General features: G+C 35.6%; 1 protein-coding gene and 1 pseudogene across 4 annotated transcripts in view; both read left to right on the top strand.

Annotated features, from left to right (window-relative positions):
• The window catches only part of ATF6 (activating transcription factor 6), a 222639-nt gene that overhangs the window by 134038 nt on the left and 71266 nt on the right, over positions 1-17335 (top strand). The gene's annotated exons all lie outside the window — the stretch shown is intronic.
• Positions 7169-7962, top strand: LOC309828720 (proteasome activator complex subunit 3-like; annotated as a pseudogene). Its single transcript has one exon. The product of its transcript is annotated as a proteasome activator complex subunit 3-like (transcript).

The following is a 17335-nucleotide window of genomic DNA, read 5'->3' as shown; positions in this document are numbered from 1 at the left end:
GTGTAATTTTCAATTCAGTTATTGTATTTTTCATGTCTGTTTGTTCTTTAATTCTTCCAGATCTTTGTTAAACATTTCTTGCATCTTCTCGATCTTTGCCTCCATTCTTTTTCCGAGGTCCTGGATCATCTTCACTGTCATTATTCTGAATTTTTTTTCTGGAAGGTTTCCTGTCTCTACTTCATTTAATTGTTTTTCTGGGGTTTTATCTTGTTCCTTCATCTGGTACATAGCCCTCTGCCTTTTCATCTTGTCTGTCTTTCTGTGAATGTCAGTGATTTTAAATGAATACAGAGAAAGTACATTTTTTCAGGCTGAAGCATATAAATTCTTTGGCTTGTTTTTTTTGAAATTTACTTTTGACTATTTCTGCTGGTGAAAATTATTTAGAGAAATTAGAAACTCACTGTACATATTTTGTATACTAACTTAATTTAGCCCCAACTAGTGAATTTAGCATTTATGAATGGAAGTGTCTATGGAGGAATAAAATCTTTAGTTAATCACTATTTTACTTTTAGCAGTAAAGTCTGCAGCTCATGAAATCTGTAATTCTGGAGTGGTTTCAGCTTGCACCAGCCCCTGGGGAGTCTGTTGATACAGCACTGAATTACAGATTATTATTCAGCTGTAGAACTTTTATGCTTAGGCATTTTCTTACATCTTCCTCCCTCAGTCAGTGAGATCTTGTATTTTTGCCAAATAAAACAAATCCCATACTAATAAGAAGCTATAAATAAACAGTAGGAGTGTGAGTCAGAGCCAGCACCACCCTTATTCCTTGTGTGTGTACCTCTCTGGTACTCCCCGATATGTTCATTTTGCACAAACATGTAGTAATGCATAACTAGTGTTCTGCAGACCAACACCAGTTATTTAAGTGAGGGCTCTTTTTCACAACTAAGCAATAGTTTGACTGGTAGAATTCTAGAATATTACCAGAGTCAAAAGCAGAATGTGAAACTCTGCATACTGTTGATGGGAGAGAAAAAGAAATATATTTCCTGCTTTTCCTGTAAACCTGTAAAGAGTTCAGCCCAGAAGACCGCTGTTAGATCTAGCAACTTTTCAGGGGAAATAAGAAAAAGATAAGTTGCTTGAGAGTCCCATCTCTTCTGCTAGTCAGGTCCTATCTGATCAATTTTATCCTGTTTCTTTCATTAATTCATTTATTCAGTAAATATTCATTGAACATTTATTGTTACCTGGCACACTGCTACCAAAGAATATATAAAAATGAAAAAACTAAAATGCTTGTCCTCAAGGAATTTATTATGGTAAAGAAAAGTGACTTGTAAATCCAAAATTACAACACTGTGATAGGAACTGTAAAAGAGATTTATGCAGAATACTTTGAGATACAAATAAAACTACTATCATTTATGAAGAATTTAGTGTCCTAGCTGTTTTATGTAAGTTGTTTCATTTAATCCTTTCAACAGCTTTATGAGGTAGATATTATTATGCTATTTAACTTGTGCCAGGAGCACTAACTTCTAGGAAGGGAGAAGGTGGTATCAGGGAAGGTTTTTTCAGAAACAGTTCTTGAGTTGATTACAGCAGGATGAATTGGTAGGATAGAGAGCGGGAGGAAGATGATACAGTGGGCATTTTACACAGAGAGAGGTGAATATGTAAACCATAGGACGTGTGAGAGTACTGTTGTTGGAATGTAGAGTAGGTTCTGGGAAATAAGAGATGGCAGGATCCAGATCATGAAAGAACTTGTGGACTATGCTTAAGGAATTTGGTCCTTACACTACAGAAGATAGAAATATGATCAAAAACGCATTTCAGGAAGATAGCTCTGGAATTGTTTGCACAAGGCATTATAAGAGGAGTTTTACTTTTAAAGGAAGAAATTCTCCGCCAGCACTGACATGTTTATTAAGTACATATAAACACAAAACTTGAAACATCTACTTTTAGTTTGCAACTACAAAACCAAAATAATATAATTATATAATATAAATAAGTTATATAAATATATAAATTAAATATAAATAATATTACAAAGATCAAATCAACAACTTGAATTTATGTAATAGACCATGTTTTTATGTCACTACTGATAAGTGAAGGTGATACGGACTCTCATGGTGCAAGTCTTTTCAATTTTTAATTAAACATTTCCGTATTATTGAGTACTCTGTGATAATTTAATTCTCCCCACAGTTTTCTCTTTTTTTTTTTTTGCGGTATGCGGGCCTCTCACTGTTGTGGCCTCTCCCGTTGCGGAGCACAGGCTCCGGACGCGCAGGCTCAGTGGCCATGGCTCACGGGCCTAGCCGCTCCGTGGCATGTGGGATCTTCCCGTACTGGGGCACGAACCCGTGTCCCCTGCATTGGCAGGCGGACTCTCAACCACTGCGCCACCAGGGAAGCCCCAGTTTTCTCTGTTTGAATCACTAAGAAAACCTTTGTTCTATCTGATTTACAGTTATTTGGGAAAAGGAGATAAAGGATAATCATACCTAATAGGCTCCTCTCTCATCAATTAAGGTAGATGTACTTGGTGCTATCATAATCATAAAAATGTAATCGCTGGCCCAAATTGCATGTCAGTTATAATATGACCCAGAATATGCTTACATCAGTTAATGAATCATCAAAATGAAGACACAAATAATTACAGGGAACCGATGGAATTCAGTTTGAAAAATGCTGAACTAGAAGATTCATTGTTCATCCAGTACATTATTGATCCAGGGATTTTGTAAACAAGGAAGCTATCAGTGACTTGGGTAGAGAGTCATTGGCCAAAGCATCTTAAAAAGTTGGGAATCCAGGACCTAGAGATCAGTGGTTTTTTTGTTAAAAGTCAGTGATCTTAAGGACCCTTGACAGTAGACATCATTGTTTCCAAACTATCCCAATTATGTAATTTGTAAGATAAAATAATGTGAACTTGATGAAGACATGGCTTTTGCCAGAAGGGGTTCTATTCAGAAATGCACTTTTCAGCCAAGGTAGCCAGTAAAACTTTGTGCTTGCTTCACCTATGCCCTCTGTGATATGGCCTCTAAATACTGATGATCTCAGAAATTCAAGCCATTAAAAAAAGATACTGATATTCAACTGTGTAATACAATTAGTCACTACTGCTAAGTAACAAGATAGTGAACAAGAAAATTGTATCTTGGTTTGTCTACTCCATTTCAAAGAGTGAAGGGAGATTTTGGACTGTTGATAGACTCTCCTTCAATAATAGCTAACATTTATTGAGCAATTAATATGTTTGAGGCACTGTGCTAAACTCTCTACATGTATTAACTAATTTAATCCTCAGAACAACTTTTATAAATATTATTATAATGCTCATTTTATAGATGAAGAAAATAAAACACAGAGAGATTAGATAACTTAGCCAGGGTCACATGGGTAGTAAGTAGCAAAGCTAGGATTTGAACATGACTAACTTCGTAACTTTAACCACAATGCTATATTGCCAACTCCTCTTCATTTAGAGCCATGCTTGTGTTAGATGTGGAGGCTGATTCTGACAAAAGGGCACTGCAGTGAATACCTCCACATCGTTTATTTCTGTACCTTTACGTGCAGCAATCTAGGAGGAAGAATGAAGGAAGAGGACGTGATATATTTGTCAGCCCTAGAAATTGCTCATTTGGGGGTCTACATAACATAAGATCCACTGCAACCCAGAGATGAAAAATTTTATAAATATAAGGGGGAAAATATTACCATCCACCAGAGCCTTAAGATTATCTAGATTTAGCACCATTGATAATATTTCTCCTAACTTTTATAGATAGAAAGAAATCAGTGGGAAAAACAGCTTATTTTGAATGATTAAATTTCAACGCATATCTCAAGCTTACAGGTATCTCCAATAGTTGACACAACAGTTGCTTAGAATAGTTCTGTAAATGGAACCCATACGCAGGACCACAGAATCCCTTCTTCACAGGGCATAGTTTCAGAGTTGGAGGATATTTAAAGGATAAGCCAATCCATAAATCTGTAGGCATTCCTAAAAGAAGAGTGGGGTGTCAGTTATTGGCATCAGTACATAATGAACCCTGCTGGGCTGTGGAGAAAGGAGAAACTGACCTGAACAAGACAATACTCTACACAGCTGTCCCTGGCCTTCCTCCACCTGTTAGCACTCAGTGTTAATTTCATGGGTCAAATCAAGGCAGGCAAGTTTATTAAATAATTTTTAAAAACAACCACTGATTGCTGCTGGTTGATGGGGGTAGAAAAATTAGGAGCTGTTACTTTCCTACCAACTGCTATCTCATTAACAAGGACAGGAAACATTACGAAAAAATAAAACTCTTAGGTCCCACTAGAAAAAAGAGCAGCTTAATCCCCCAAAGGATTTAAATTTATCATTAGACAACTAAAGAAAATAATTTCATATAAATGGCTATTCACTGTCATAATAAGTAGAAAGAAACTTTCCTACTTCTTTAAAAGAGCAACTAGAAATGTTTTCTGTTTGAAAACAGAGTAACCATTTGCTAAACCATATATACCACTGAGGATGTTTTTAGTATAAAAGGGAATTTCCATGCTGGCGCCGTCGTAATCTTTTATAGCCAAAGTTATGAAGAAAATCAACATATGGGAAATTGTGGTCATGTTTTAAGATTTGCTTTTTCTTTTCTGTTTGATAGCCCTATCTAAATTCCCGTAAGTTGAATGTAAATATGTGTGAGTAAAAAGGTATATGTAATTCACCTCTTAGGAGAGGTTTAATATAAGTATAAATAGAAATCATTTACCTAAGTCCCCCCCCAAAATTACGTAGTATTGAATTCTGCCTTTTCTCATCTCTCCACATCTAAAATGATCACTACATACTGTTAAATTTACTTCTAAGATATTCTTTTCTTTTTTCCTAAGATATTCTTGATGCTTCTCTTTCAACCCCATCACCACCACTTAAAATGAGGCATACTTTCTCATTTGGATTATGGCACAGTCTCTCTTCCTCTAGTTTCTTCTTCAAATTCACCTCCACCATTGAAATCATACATCTGTGTGTATTTTTTCCCTGCCTAAATGTCCTTCATTGGCTTTTATTAAATCCAGGTTCCTAAAGCATGGCAAACAGGGCCCTGCCTCCATGAGCTGGTCCTTGCTTACTTCTCCTGCCTCATTTCCTGCCACTTCCCTTATATCTTAAGATCCAACTTACCAGTAATCCCCCATTACCTCCCTCACATACATACATACCTTTATCTCCCCTGCCCCACCTCTGAACATATAATTACTGTCACCACAACCTTCTTTGTCATTCCTGAGAGGCTTGAATTGATCTGAACACAGAAACCATCTTTGAATTTTCAACTCCTGACTGGGGCTGAACAACTTAATTGCTAGTTTGTTAGTATAGGTATCTTAGTATCTTACATGTGTAGTTGAAGCTATGATGAGCTTCCCAGATCCCTCCTCAGAACTAAAGTTTTTATTTCCCAATTGCTGAAAGTCTTGCTACCAAAGAGCCCTCTTCAGACACTGCTTTGACCCCACCTCAGGACAACTCTGAAGGGCATTTCGCAGTTCCCCATGGGGTCAGTTGAGGCCTTGAGATTGCATCGAAGTCCAACTTCTCCCTGTTCTGTCTCTTTCTTTCCACAGGTGTTTATCTTAAGAGGACTCCCTAATAAACCTCCTGTAAGCAACTTCTCTGCTTGCTGGGGAACCCAACCTGTAACATGTTTGTCTTGTTGATATTTTTTTCCTTTCAGTTCTAGATTTTGTGAAGTTATAGTTAGCTAAAATCTTACTAAGTCAGGATCATTTCATCAGACATGTATTGAGCACCTGCTCCACTCCAGCTGAAAAAGAAAGGAATTAAGACTTGGCCCCTGCCCTGAAGGAGTTTACAGTCTGATTGAGGTAACAATTACATTTGAAACCATACTATAGCATCGTTAGAAAAATCCTTTTTTTAACTAAACTTCAGTAATTTTAGAATAAAAGTCAAAGGCTTGGATTTTACTCTGTAGTACTGCAGAGAACAAAAGGAAAATATTTCAGGGAAAGGAAAATGAATATAAATAAATAGGGTGAGAGTTTAGAAGTTTACAGAATTTGTCTCTATGATTCCGGAAACTTTTAAGGAAAAGGTAGTTGTTTCATTTTTTATTTTGAAATAAGTTTGAACTTACAGAGAAGTTAGAAGAATAATACTGAATTCTCATACACCCTTTATACAGATTCATCAATTTTTACCATTTCTCCACATGATTTAGCATTCTCATTCTCTACACACACACACACACACACACACACTTTTTCTGAACCATCTGAGAATAGATTAAATATATCATGTCACTTTATCCCTTAATACTGTAGTGTGTACTTCCTAAAAACAAGGACATAACCTCTGTAACAACCATACACTTATCAAATTCAGGAAGTTTGACTGTGTTACTTTAATTTACAGTCCAGATTCAATTGTTAATTATTCCCCAAAAGATGAATTTTAAGAAGAGTCATATAACTTAACATATGTAATTTAAACTAAAAATTGTATGAAGTAAGCCATAGACGATCTCAGAAGTCTACTAACTTGATTAAAATACAATAGTGAAGTGAACTCACTTCTGACTTTCTAAGGGGAAAGCATGGATAGGCCCAGGTTACCTGTAAAGGTGTGACTTGAGGCTCTCCAGAAGTGAGCCTTGCTCTGGAGAGCCCATTTTGTGAGATGCCTTTCAAAAGAGATCGTGTATTCTGGATCCAGGGATTGTGGATTTCCTTGAGCTCCTATGTAAAGCGCACCGACTTGTCATTGCCTGGTCTTCACAGCTTAAGTTTAACGATGTTCTTTAAAGTGGCTTCCCGCCAGCCAGGCCAGTAGGTAGGGGAGGCGCAGCTCAGATAACTAGATCCAGCTGGGTCCCCCGACACGTGGTATTCGGTGCTCTAGCGGCTAGGCACTCGAAGCCTAGGCTGGTCCCACGAAGCCTGTCTGCCGTCCTCTTGGCCAGGGCGCCGTCTGGAGGGCGTGGTCAGCGTGTGGCTCCCGCTTTCTCCGCGCACCGGCCCGCAGGGACCTCCGGGACGTCTTTTCGCCCTGGCAGGGCCTTGGTCTGTTGGGAGTTGGTGGTGGCGGCGGAAGCGCAAACCCAGCCTGCGGAGGAGGGAGAAACTCAGGCCGTGTCTCCTCCAACACTCGACGCCCCTGGAGGTCATGGCTTCCCCGCTGAAGCTAGAGCAGGACGTGCAGGGGAAAGTAGATTCATTTCGGGCCTGCATTGCCCAGAAGGCCGAGGATCTGGTGTCCACCTTCTTCCCTCAGAGGCTGTCAGAGCTGGATAGTCGGGTTCAGGAGCTCCGCCTGCAAGACCTATCCAGAATACGTTCGGTGCCAGCCCCAGAGACCCCCGTCGCCCCAGACACTGCGGGGGATGGGCCCAACCGGGATCCGCAGCCTCTGCAGATCCAGTCCTTCATCAGAGTACTAGCAATGCCAGGCGGCGAGGGGCAGCTTCTGCGAAGCAACCAGCATCTGGTGGAGCTGATTGAGCACGTAAAACCCGAGATGAGCTGCTGAGAGAGAAATGCAACACCGTGCGGATGTGGGTGCAGCTGCTCCTCCCAAAGGCGGAGGACGGCAACAACTTTGGAGTGTCTATCCAGGAAGATACCGCGGACCAGCTGTGGACCGTGGAGAGCACAGCAGCCTCCTATCTACGCCGCTTCTCCACCTATTACAACACCCAGGCCAAGTTGGTATCCAAGATAGTGAAATAGCCCCAGGTGTAAGATTACCGCACTGTAACCGAGGTTGACGAAAACGAGTACCAGAGTGTGTGCCAGAGCCTGCTCCACAAACGGAACCAGTATGCCACCTTGCATGATGTAATCCTCAAAAACGTTGAGAAGATCAGGACCCCTCGGAGCACTGACACTGACAACCTACACCGAGGACCTTTCTCCACCCCACTTTCCTTCAGGAGTTGGCTGAGCTGTTCAGCCAGCTAGAAGGCTGGTTATTGATGACTCTACAGGTGACGAAACGACTGGAAATGTGCGTTACTCTTTAGTGACAGTTTCGTATAGCTTATCCTCATACTGAATCCTCTTTTGGTGTAATTTTTATTTGATTTTTCTTCCAGAAGAGAGAATGGGAAGAAGCCATCTGGTAGAAGGTAGTAAGGTTGGACAAGGAGAAAGGACTGCCATTTTTAAAAGTAGCTTTGTTGATGAATGTTGGCCAAGGTTTCTTGTTTTATGGCATTGGTGACATTGAATAGTTTCAAGGGTTAATTAAAAAAACCTAAAGTTTAAAAGAAAGTTAAATGAAGGTTTCCTAAGGTTCCACTCTATGTTACTTTGTTCAAACGTCAGAAATTCTCCATTTATACCATCATTTCTTTTTTGCAAGAAAAGGAGTTTAAAGGGATGTGTTTAGGTCATTGTATGCTTCCAATTTAGTAGATTGAGATAAAACTTGGTTTTACCGTATTTTGATGGCCTAAGTATGCTTATCTGAACTTTAATTTTCAGATGTATAGTTTCCCTTCTCAACTAGACTCGTACCCTTGATATTTTTCAACTCTGATGTGTAAGAAAAATGAGCGTGTAAAGAGCAATAGGTCTTAAGTGTTCTAAAGAAATGGACATCCATACCTCCCTTAGAATGAAGAGAAATCTTTGAAAGCAACTTCCTTGCACAACCTTCTACCATCTCAGTGTCTTCTACTTTCCTTTTACACACAATTTAGAATTTCTTCTATGTATCCATTTATCTCTTAAGTCCCTGCCAAGTCCTTTAAGCTTTATATCACATTTTTTTCTCAACCAATTTTCATCTCCATTCCCCTTTTGTCTCTTAAGATATTTCTTATAGGCTCTCATAAGAGTTTTCCTCTCAAATTGTATGGGTCATTTAAAAAATCTAAATACTCTAAAACGTGACTGGGTTTTTTCCTCCTGACCGCTTTTGAGGCCTGGTTGAGGGGAAACCGTTGTCATCTTCTCAATAGTGATCTATACTGTTGGTATATTTCAAATCCAGCATTTCCAGATTTCATTTGCAGGTAAGATAAATTACTGTACCCCAAGTCACCTTCTGCATCAGAGAATTTCTTGTGATGTGATATGATGAATCATTCTTCCATAGTGGTTTTTGTTCAGAATTGTATCTTTTTTGATGATGAAGATACTTCAGCCAGCTGAAGTGTATTTATTGAAACTTTTTTTTTGCAGTTTTAGTATTATTTGAGGATCTTCATCACTCAAAATCACCACCTGTGGAACTTACATAATACACACTTAGAAAAAGTTAGAGCGGGAGCCTTTTTGTAGATAGGAATGAGACTATCCCTGTGTACAAGTGACAGCTTCATCTCTTTTTCCTATTCAACTAACTATGCCCTGAATCCTTATAATATTTTCAACACTGTATACATACGTAAGTTGTGAGCTTAACCTTTTAATGTACTTTTATAGTAGTACTTTCATGCAATAAATTATTTCTCAAATAAGTTATTGGTAGGGAAATTATGAGGGATTAAATTTATTTTTTGTGAGAAATGAGAATGTTATTTCCCATTGAAATTTCTTTTCCGCATAATGTAAGACCCTCTGAAACTAGGTAACTATATAAGTCAGAGTCCAGAATCTATTACTGAAACTTACATAATTCTACCTTTTTTTCCCCTTTGTGCAATATCTTTTTAGGAATATATTTCTTGCTACAAATGAAACTACCTTCAGATCTTGCTTTAGATAGGGTCAAAACATGATTATTTTGTCTTCTCTTTTAATTGATCCTAATCATCCCTCCCCTCTCCCCTTTCCCCATTTAATGAGCGAAATCACTTTTGAACGAGACTATTTAGGAGTTTCTTTTCAACAATGCGTTTTGGTTGTCAAGGGTGAAAACCAGCACAAACCTTTTTTATATAGACTTGACTCTAAAAGCTGCTATGAAAGCATTTCCTATTTAACAGCAAGAATTGTTTAAGATGAAAGCAGAGATGTTTTCTTTTGCATCTTTTTTTAAAAAAAGAAATATTTCTTAGTCTGACTACACCACATTTCTAGTGGGTTCTTTTTTGTTTTTCTAGGGTGGATAGTAATGCCCATTACGTTTTTTCTGAGGTAGTGTCAGTCTACCCAGGAAGTGCCTAATGATTTTTGGCTTTTCTTTTGCTTTTTCATTTTCCTTATCTGTTTGACCTGAAGGAGTAAAACAACTGTTTCTTCATGAGTGAAGTGAATTAGAGATAAAATTCTGTTTCAATCACCTTTTTAAAAATTTTTACTTACAGTTATATCTGTATAACTTATAACCTTATAATTGGGCCTGTCCTTACTAAAATGAATATGACTGTGTGTCTATTCTGACCTATATAGATTAGAAAAATTTGTAACTGGTTTAGTGGAAGCTTTATTTTCAAAGTAAACTTCTAAAAAGATGATGCCACGGTAAAACAAGTTTATTCTTTCATTGAACTTCTGAAAAGCGCGAATCTTTCAAATTGGACCTTATAAAATGACAAAAGATATTGCCTAATAGAAAGACTTTTGTTTGCTTTTAACATTCTTCCTCAAGAGTTGTCTTTATTTCCCTTGTAAGGTATTAAATCTGATTCAGATAAGTGCCAGGAATCCTACATCAGTTCATATCATTTGACAGGCATTTAATTGCATGCCAGTGTGTAGTGGACAATGTAAGGGAAGTCCAATTGTTGCTTGTTTTTCAATCATAGTTAATTAATCATCTAAGGTTTAAAATATCTGTTCCATACGTAATACAACCATCATCTTTTGCTTGTTCCTTATACTCTTAAGCTGTCAAACCCTATGCCAGGTTGAAATAAATTGTCTCTAATACCCAAACATGTCTTTTACTAAAAAAATATGCATGTCCTTTGTAGTTAAAGAATTCTGGTATTTGCATTTTATTCCCTGTTCTAACACTATGTCAAACAAAATTGGAGCTGGATTGCTTTTATAAAGTCCCTACTTCTGCAAAAATCAAGTCCTTTATTATTTCCCCTTCTTGCAAATGGTTGCAAAAGCTTTTATAATAACAAACCTATTTTAGGAACTGGTGTCAAAACATGGTATCCAATATGAATCATTTGCTAATTGTTAGCACTTAAAGCCCCTTTTAATTCCTTTTTAAAAGTCAGCTGAATTGAGAAAGTGTGTGTAATGATGTTTTGTTATTAGGAAATGGTTTGAAAAAATCATTTTAAATTAAATAATTTTAGTTTTAAGTTCTTTTTGTGATTCATGAAAGCTACTAACGCAGATTTGATTGGAAATTCTAAAATTGGTAGATCTGGTTTTTAGAACTGAGTGAAATACCTTTCTTAAGCCATATAAATGATATAGAAGAGGTTTAATTTTAAAGTTCTTAAACTTTGGAGATTGGAGGTTTTTTTAAATTATTGTTTATAAATTCTTTGGTTAGAGGCAACATTTTTTTATAGTCTTTATGAGGTTTTCATATTTCTACAGAACTCTTACCAAATGGCCTCAGCCATTAATAGATAACTATGCGATCAGTTTAAAATGCTATTTCAATTTCAAAAGGACTATCTCAATGCTCAGAAATTTGAAAAACTGGGAGAAATCATCCATAACCCACTAGTTTAACAAAATTGTTGAAACGTATTTGTGGGTATCATTTATTTTAACGAATACATACATGTCTTTATATTATTGCAACAAAGATTATACATACATCTGTAGAAGATAAGCATTTATATATAAACCCAGTTTTACTAATTAGAATTTCATTTGGCCGATATCTCCAGATTCAGATAGCAATAAACCCCATTTTATTTTGTCTTCCAAGGATTCTTAAGGCTCTGTTACCTAACTGTGAGAATAATATTCATCTAGGGCAGGGGTTTTGAGTGGACTGTGGAAAATAAAGATCAAGTAGCAAGGAGGACATGTGCCTAGATGACGGTGAGAATGTCTAGATATTTATATTAGGATTTTACTCTGCTTTTGAGTTGAGGTTCCATAATGGCATTAGCCATTTTATTATTTAGTGTTATTCCTCTCCCCCTTCAAAAATTTTTTTATTACCTTATAAATATGTTCAAGAAAGCAATTACATTGTCTTATACTGATTAGATGAGTTGTTCCTGCTTACATGATTTGGTATGAGTAGGAGGGAATCCTACTTCCTCTGTCAACATTTAAACATTTCTGAAAGATGCTATTGTGCACTGACATCAAGGCATTTTTTTAAAATTCCTGATCTTTTTGAAAAAACAAAGGACTCAGTCAGTTACAGAAACAGGTGCTGGACCACCCCTGTTCTCTGCATTACAACACTGTACTGCTAGCACATTGAGTATCTGCCTACCTCGAACTGAAATTATCCATGGGAAGCAGAATAGAAATACAGAAGTTTCATGACTTATCTTTTCATCAACAATAATAGGCATTTAATATTAGATGATTATACATTTGTATATATTTTTTCTTTGCTTTCTTTATTGTGATAAGTCTTCAAGTTCCTAAAGTTCAATTAGCAGAATCTTATCAGTGAAGCTTAGTGATCCCTGTCACTCAAATTTAAAATATTTCAATACTAAACTGAATTTAATGAACTCTCTCACATAGAGAACGTCAAGTGTTATTTTTACTTATTGGTGAAAAGCTAGCAGGAGCTAATGGACAGGAATTAAACCTGCAATCAGAATTAAGTTCCTTTTACAACTTGGCCATTTATTTTTGCTTTGTTATTTAATCTCACTCTTACAAAGTTTTACAGCGTTACACTGGAAATACCATTTGCTTCAGATAATATAGCATTTTGAAATTCTTGAATAAATATATAGTTTCCAATTAAGATTTTTGAGATTGAGGGATGTACTTTTGCCCCATTAATTTTACAGATGAAGAAATTTAGATCCAGAGAGTTATATAACATCACACAACTCGTGTGACAAAAGTCTAGAAGCCAAATCATCTTCCATTTTAGGCTAGTGCTTTTTTCACTGCATTGTACTACCTCCTTTTTATTAATGAGATTATGTTAAAAGGGAGTTCTAAAAACGTGCAAACCAGTAGAATTCCATAAATTAACATATCCCTATGAACTGGTGTATTATTTTATTCTGCAAAATTTAAGAGAAGTTGAAATGTTTCTAAACCAGAATGGGCTGTAATATTTTTACTTAATTAGAGATTATATAAAGAAATCTAAAACAATCTCTAAATTTATATGTTAACTGTAACTTAATTTTGGTCATAAAAATGACCCTTACTAAACAAAACTCAGGAGTTTCAATACCTCCAGTTCCACTTCTCCTTCTGAGGAGGCATTATTCTATACTATCAGCCATGCCACTTGTGTTGGAAGGAGGTGCTGTTAGAGCATTTGGAGATAGATGGGGAGAAGTTTAGTACACGATTTTGTTTATTTCACTTTTGAATATATGGGTTTAAAATATCCTACTGACCCAGTACCCCAACCCTCATTCTTCACCACCAAAGAACTGCTAAGTGGAGTTGTCATGGCTCTGTCCCTAATAACCTACAGAATAAAGGGGGAAAGCATAGGAGCTGTAGTTTTTTGTTGGAGACGAAGGCTTAAAGGGCCATTTCCCAAAAGAAGTTTATCTTCTAGAGCTGCACTATGTTCACTACAGTAGCCACTAGTCTTCAAATGTAACTTGTCCTTATGGAGATGTGCTGTAAGTATAAACTGCACACTAGAGTTTGAAGACTTAGAGCTTGAAGAAGAAAAAGTAAAATATCTCAGTAATTTTTACATTGATTACATACGTGTTGCATGATAATTTTGGATATATTGGGTTCAATAAAATAGATTATTAAAATTAATTTCACCCATTTCTTTTTACTGTGTACTAGAAAGTTTACATGTGGCTTGCATATATGGTTTGCAGTATATTTGCATTAGACAGCATGCTCTAGAGCTAAGTTTTCTAAAGTAATTGGGATGAGTCTTGAAGCTGAACCAAAACCTACAGTGATATATGATGGGGACATTAACCGTAGACATTGATTTGTCATCTTTTCATAATATACAATTCAGTAAAAGTGAATCAAGCCTTCTCAGAATTCAACTTGATCTTGGAACTTGGAATGCCTAAAGGAGTGGTTGGCTAGCATGCCCCTTAAGCATACCTTCTAAATATCATATCTCTTATCCAGACTTATGGTGAGAGCTTAGAGTACTGATATTCTGTATTGCTGATTCAGGGTGACTCCATATGCTTTAGAAACCAAATAGATGACAAGGTTAACATCTTATTTTGATGATTGAGACACTTTCCTAACAGTTTTTACCTGGATGAAAGAATAATGTACCTCTGGTACCTACAAATACCTACAGGCAAAATCAGGCTCTTCCTCAGGGAGCAGCATTTGAGCACTCAGTTAAATCCCGAAAATTCCACTGAATTTCTGTAATACTGTTTCTTTGTATTATTTTTGTATAATATATAATATCTATTTTCTCTAAGTTTCTTGAGAAGAGTGAGGGTCTTTCACTCTTTATCCCTCATGGTGTTTTGCATATAGTAAATTTATAAAGTATTTTGAAGTACATTGAACTAAACCAAAACTGGGTCAAACTAAAGGAAATTGTTTTCTCATAAGACATATAGTAAGTGAGCCACTTTGTTACAATTGAGCATGTTTGTGGATGTATACCCAGGAATATGTAACGATGAGAGACATCTAAAAATTTGATTCAGAATTAAACAGAGACCAATTTTAGGCATCTAATTAAACATTTTTTCTTATCACAATAATATAAATGTTTTAAAGTACTTCTGGTAATTCTCCTTCAATATTCCCAGTGTTTTCCTTAAGCCTATTCACCCTGCAACAGCTGCAAGTTATTCCAAACCTGTGTACTGAATTCCCATGCTGTGTAAGCCCATTTGAAAACAACTCTCTCACCCCCTTAACAGCATCAGTAATTCTCTTATTACTTTTCTAACCAAGAGTTATGGAGAAGTAAATCTAGTGTATCAAAGAGTGAAGAATTTTGTTCTTCAAAACTGATTCTCTGTGGTCATGAACATAATGCTTTACCCTTCCAGATTTCTGTATTTAAAAAGTTAATTTCTTAAATACTTAAAAGTTACATAGTTTATTAAATACTTTAAAAAGTATTCTCTTAAGTATTAGAATTTTCTTAGATTTTAAGTTTTATTTGCTAATAAATATAAAGACAAAGCATTCTGGTTAAAAATTATTTCATAAGTTTTAAACAATTTGAAAAGTGTAGTGAGCTCAGCCATCACTGTCTTATTCCTCTACCTTTTTAATATCAGTGAACATTTTTTTCTTCTTTTCTGCATTTTATGCTGTGAGACAAGCTCAAAATTATTGAACCCATTATCTATATATTTCATAGCTTACTCCAGTACTTCTGGAGCTGAAGAAATTTGACAGACTAATATGCTTGCTATTCTGTAGAGGAGTAATGAAAAGGCCATTTTTATGAGTTTCATGAGCTGAGGGTTAATATTTTCAATAAGAAACCAATAAGTTGAATATAATCTTTTGCATTTAAATTCCACATTATTGCACTGTATTATAAGAAGTCCTAAAGACCACATAGTTCATATGGTAGGAAGTATTAAATGTTACTTAAGAATCTAATTTCTGTTTATGCTTTTAGAAAGAATTAAGAGTAATGGCAACAAATGAAGTCAGAATAGCTTGATTAAAGGAAGCATATAATTGTAGTTTATTAAAAGAATATCTCCTTAATCTTTTAGTATGTGCTAATTCTTTGCTTTTCAAGTACATAAATTTATGTATTACCTGAGACATGCTCATTCTATAAAACTTTTGTGTAAAACTAATGAACTTTAGCCCCGTAAGAAAATTTGAAAACTAAAAATGACATTTGAAAAATGAAAACTTTGATAATTCCCATAGCAAAGGCTATAAGAATTATTGTAGTCAGAAAGAAGTATTAAATAAATATAAAATATTTCTTTTAGCTCTTCCATTCCTACCTCAGAAATTATTTAAATTTATTCAGAAAGGTTTAATATAAAAGTTCTGCCTAGAAAATAAATTTGAGACTTTTAGTATTACTTCACAGTAGTACTATTCTAAATATATGTTTATACAAGAGGCAGATTGGTGTTCCTTTTAATGAACTAATGGTAGGATATAGTTATTCCTTTAATTATTTAGTCTCATTGAAACTTAATTAATTTCTAAACTAATTAGATTTACTCTGAAATTAGTTTGGAAATATTTAGCTACACTGTCAGATTAATGGCTAATTTTTTTTAATTTAATTTTTATTTTATTTTGGAGTATAGGTGAGATACAATGTTGTGTTAGTTTCAGGTGTACAGCAAAGTGATTCAATTATACATATACAGATATCCACTCTTTTTCAGATTCTTTTCCCATATAGGTTATTACAGAATATTGAGTAGAGTTCCCTCTGCCATACAGTAGGTCATTGCTGATTATCTATTGTATATATAGTAGTGTGTATATGTTAATCCCAAACTTGATCTCTTCTCAATAATTTAAAGAAGCAGTATTATTTCATTAAACCATCAAATTGTACCTGCCCATTGATTAACATATCCTGAGGATTTACTGATATGTTATTTTGTTCAAGTGTATATGAAACTCTGTACATGTTCTTGGGCTCACCATTAGTATTAATGCATTCACTAACTTACATTTGGCAATACTTTTGCTGTATAACCTTAGTAACATTGTTATGATGTTTTAGTATAAAATTACAGTAGAGAGACCACTGTGTCAATCACCCAAACATTATTCTGTCCTGTTAACCAACAAACATTATTCTTAACTGTAATAGAACTGATTTTCCTGTTTGTCATACATATGAAGTATTTGAATGTATTTATTTGAAGTAATTTTTAAAGCCAGTTACTCTTGAATGACCAAGCATATTCTTCAGTCCCAACATTCCTCCCTACCCCCACCCCCAGTAAACTTAAGAAATCCATCAATTGGATTTCTGTTCATAGTTTTGGCAATACTAATGTGTGTAGCAGACAGCAGCTATTTTTTAGATTTTGAACTTGCTCTTGGATCATAAGTAAATAAATAAATAAATAGCTAAGGTATATACTCACCTGAAGTTTGGTGGTTTAAAACCACTATACTATAATTTTAACCTACTATTTTATATTGGAGTGATTTTATTTTCTAGAAAAGTTTTGTAGTCTGAAAGTTGTCATCCAATTGTACTTTGATCATTCTTTGCCCACAATATAGCCACACATTTATTTCCTCTTTGTGAACAAAGAAAATCGTTTAACAATTCTCAATTCTTTTCATGAACAAGATATATCCTAGGAGCTGTGGAAATAATAGCTGTGGAAAAAAATACAATTGTCAT

Source organism: Grampus griseus (assembly GCF_964374135.1).
Source record: "Grampus griseus genome assembly, chromosome: 1".
In the NCBI taxonomy this organism is placed as follows: domain Eukaryota; kingdom Metazoa; phylum Chordata; class Mammalia; order Artiodactyla; family Delphinidae; genus Grampus; species Grampus griseus.
The sequence above is the reverse complement of the archived record's forward strand: the minus strand, read 5'-3'. Positions and strand labels throughout refer to the sequence as shown.